Below are 4,447 nucleotides of genomic sequence, written 5' to 3' on the forward strand. Positions count from 1 at the left end.
AAGGATCTGTCTTGTACCTTCCCACGGATGTTGAACGACTCACTCGTTCTCATTTTCAGATTCAAAGGACAGCGCTTTCAGACTCCACTCACAGCACAAAGGTGGGTATCTGTTGAGTGGTAGATGAAGAGATTTAAGTTATGACGGTGCAAACAGTCCAGAATTCTTTCATTGAGTGTTTGATCAGAGAATTCTAAACACACAGGAAGATTCTGCCATTTGGGGGAGGTCAACATTTTATTTTTTGCATTAGGGCACAGAATAATGCTGAGAAGCTCAGACACTTAGAACTAACCCCCATCAAAGAAGTTTTGTTTGGGTGCTTACAAATTTATTTCCCCAACCTTAACAAAATATTAAGTCATTCTCACTATAGAAGAGTCAGCCTTCTTTGCTGATGATCCTCCCCTCCCCAGGCAATTTACTGAATTTATCTGGCCATGGGATAAATAAATTATCCATTCTGGCAATCGTCAGAGTCAGAAAATGTTCCACTTTGGGGGGTTATTGCTGGGGCTGACCCTGCAGCATGTCATTTTAAAGGCAATTCGGCAAGTCCTTTAAGGGGCTAATGCAAGCTGTTAGGAGAGCCTGATAAAAGGTCTTCCTGGCTAAGAAGGTGATAAACTGTTGCCACGTTAATCTGCAGATGAAAGGAGGCTGCCTTCAGTGATATGATTTAAGCTGTTTTAGCCTAAGTGCTACCAGCTTAATTGGGATGGTCAGCAGTTGATTTAGCCCCTTCACCTTCAGAAAGCAAGGCATCTCACCATGGCATCTTCAAATGACGAAAGGAGACTAGTGAAGCTGATGGAGGGAACCATCCAACTGGATCTGATCTTTCTCCATGGAGGATGGAAGAACTGAGACCCCCAACTCATTGCCAGGCAATCAGCACCCGTTCCCTGAAGGGTTTCTGTGGCAGCCCCTCTTCCAGGGGCTACAGATTCAGAAACACAAGGTACTCACGGCCTGGTGCCTGAGACAAAATGCAAACCATCAACATGAAACTGTTTACAGATCGTATTTTAGAAGACTATAGGCAAGAGTAGGGATCAGTGAGAAGCTATATAAACCTTTCTTAGAGAAGACCAGTTTATGCTGAGTGTTGATGGGTAAATAAAATTTGGTGAAGCAGAGAGTTAAATGCTGTGCAAAGCCCTGCAGGAATACAAAAATAAATAAGATTCAATCCCTGTGTTCAGAGTTCTCAGCCTTGTCTTAGAGAACAATTACCTACATTTTTCAAAAAGAATATTGTACCTGCTACACAGTAGGTACTCAACTAAGTTTAGTTTGAATGTGTGAATGAAATGTGATAAATTACTACCATGGATGTACGCACAATTTCTTTGGGAGCACAAAGAGAGCAACCAATTTTGCTTGGAGTTAGAGACAAGTTAGGACATTTGAGTTGGTCCTTGACAGAGGAAGAGGAGTTTGTCTTGCTAATAAGGGAGGGGCAGGCGTTTCACACAGAGAGAAAGTTATAAACAAAGGCTTACACATCTGCTCAGGGTCTCAGAAGTGACCTTAGGCAGCTAGAGCCAAGGCTCATGGCTGTGATTTTGAAGCTGAAGCTGGAGAGATGTTTTGGGGCCAGGATACCCCAGCCGTGGGTCACGCTGGCACCCTGGAACCACATTTGTGAGGAATGTGCAGCCTCAGCAGGGCCAGGGGCGGGGAGTGGATATTCAGGCATTTACTAGTCACTGTGCTGACCCCTGTCGCAGTCTTCGGTTAGCAAGAAGGACATGTCCCTGCCTGCATAGAGTTTGCATCGAGTCTGGGAAAGAAACAATGAAAAAATGCAAGAAATATACATAATATAATATCATGTACTGCTAAGTGTAAAGAAAAATGCAGATATCATAGGGTAAGAAATACTAGTGAGTAATGGAGAGTTATTTCAAGTGAGGTCAGGAAAGGCTCACTGGTCTGACATTCGAGTAAAGAACTGAATGAAGTATGGAAACGTGAGTATAGGGAAGTTCCTTCACTGAAGGTATTAGGAGACCTGAGTTCTAGCCTCTGCTTAAGCACTTTCCAACTGAGTGGTTTGCAAAATTATTTTAAATCCCATGGACCTCCATTTGGCTGTTATACACAGACAAACATAGGAGTCTTTCGCAAAGTAGTTGTTCAATAAATATGTTAGGTGACTAAATATAATAGTTACCAATTATATTTTGAATAAGCACATTGTTCTCATCTTGTAAGATCCCAAGTTAAGAACACCTCTAAATTTTAAAGATTTTATGTATTTTTTTAGAGAGAGGGGTAGGGAGGGAGAAAGAGAAAGAAACATTGATGTGTAAGAGAAACAACGATTAGTTGTCTCTCACCTGCCCCCAACCGGGGACCTGGCCCACAACACAGGCATGTGCCCTGACCAGGAACCCAACTGGTGACCTTTTGGTTCATGGGCCAATACTCAATCTGCTAAGCCCCACCTGCCAGGATGAACACCTCTAGACTTTGTAAGTTATGTATTTACCAGGGATGGATGGTCCTAAACTATCATAGCCAAGATTGTGGTACTCCTGGTGAACAGTCATGATTAGCAGATCCCTGGAGGAACATTTTAATGAGGCATATTTTTCCTTTTGAATATTTGAAATATTGCAATACAGTCCTTACAGAGTTGTTGAGGACAAAAAGCTTGTAAAGAACCAAGCTTGCATATAGTATGTGCTCAAGGAATGTTATTTTTCCTCCCTTGCCCAGCAATTTTAAATTTGTTTCTTCCTCCTTCCTCCTGTATAACCAGGTTGGTGCCCCTTTGGTGCCGTGTGTCAACTGATGAACTCACATGTGAACCTGTGTGGCTTATATGGTCAGAACACTTCAGCATCCTGGTCAGCTATTTTGCTACACTGTCCTATTTCTTTTTCTTTTTGTTCTCAGATACCCTAGCCTGCTTTGTGTTTGATTCATTACTTCTCAATTCCTGGCCATTCCTCGCCTGCACAGCAATTTGTCCCCTGGAGATCAGAGTTCCAAATAAGACTCCAGAACTGAAATGGATTTTCCCCATTTCCTAAGCATGCTGGCCCCAATTCTATGTCATCACCTCAAGCTCATCCACCAAAATGTCCTGTTTGTAATTCTACTACAATTCTGCCAGATTATTGCCTATACTTCAAAGCCCAGTCAAATCTGTTTGCCAAAAGAATGTTCCCTGCTCGGAAAGACTCAGGTAGTATTAACTGCCTATCTCATTCATTTAATTCTGTGCTATACAAAAAAGATTATTCTTGTATATAATGTGCCCCATTTCCCTACATTGCTCTTGCCAATTCCCCGAAAGTAAGAACTGGGTTTCATGTCACTTTGTTTCCTGGTGGCCCCTGGCACGTGATGTGCCTACTTATTTAGCTGACCCTAAATAAATATTTCCAGGATGAATGAATGTGCACAACCCAGTGACTTGACTTATAACTGGGAACCAGTTACAGCAAGGCTTGGAAGTACTTCAGGGGTTAGATGTATCTGGTTAGATGTATAAGAAGTTTCTACCACCTCTATTATACATTAATCTCCAGTGATGTCAGGAATTAGTTTAATAAGCAGATCTACAGATCAGAAGAAAAGCTTTGGCTAAAGATCCATATCTGAGTCATGAGAGTAGAAAAATAGGTAGAAATAGTGAATAGAGTATGAGGAGAGCTGGAGAAACAAAGGTATTTCACGAGCATAAATATTTAAGTGTATGAGGAGTATAAAATTATAGCCAAGGAGGTAGGAGATAAACCAAGGCACAGTGTTGACTTGGAAAACAGAAACTTTCAAGAAAGAGGGGAAGTTCAATAGTCCCAAAATCTATGGAAAGGTAAATTTAAGATTGTAAATTGTTGCCCTTTCCTGTGCCCTTTTAAGGTCGACTCAGTGCCTTAGGGGGCTAACACAGAAGGGTAAAGTCTCCACAAAACCCAGAGACGAGATGGTAAAACTCCTCTTTGAATCCTGTGTCTGGAGACACAGCTCAAAAAACAAAAAAAGAAAAAGGAAAAAGATTGTAAATTGTTTATTAGTCTTAGTTAATGCAGAGGCATTTTGGTGATCTTAACAGAAAAGTATAGGCAATGAACAGAGATAAACGACCTGATATCAAGGCTTAATATAAAGGTCTAATAATCAAGACAGTGTGGAATTGAATAGACATACAGCTCAATAGAAGGAACAGGGTTCAGCAACAGCAACAGCCCCACAATTACAGTCAACTGATTTTCAATGAAATAGCCAAGGCCATTCAATGAGGGAAAAGAGATGTCTTTTCAACAAATTGTGGTGGCATAACTGGATATCTGCACAGAAAAAAAAAGTTCCTCAATCCTTACCTTACATTATATGCAAAAATTAACTTGCAATGAATCACAGACCCAAATATTACAGGTAAAAGCCATTAAACCTATAGAAGAAAACATAGACAAATAGTTGGGACATT

The 4,447-nt window shown here is 41.0% G+C and overlaps 1 non-coding gene across 1 annotated transcript; it reads left to right on the plus strand.

The window, feature by feature from the left end:
• Positions 1–3,866: 3,866 nt before the first annotated feature.
• LOC118979442 (small nucleolar RNA SNORA26) lies at positions 3,867–3,986 on the plus strand. The gene has a single exon (XR_005064914.1). It is a non-coding gene; the product is annotated as a small nucleolar RNA SNORA26 (small nucleolar RNA).
• Positions 3,987–4,447: the final 461 nt, after the last annotated feature.

The sequence above is a fragment of the Sturnira hondurensis genome, unplaced genomic scaffold (assembly GCF_014824575.4).
Source record: "Sturnira hondurensis isolate 20B ecotype Veracruz unplaced genomic scaffold, ASM1482457v3 Scaffold0022319, whole genome shotgun sequence".
In the NCBI taxonomy this organism is placed as follows: Eukaryota; Metazoa; Chordata; class Mammalia; order Chiroptera; family Phyllostomidae; genus Sturnira; species Sturnira hondurensis.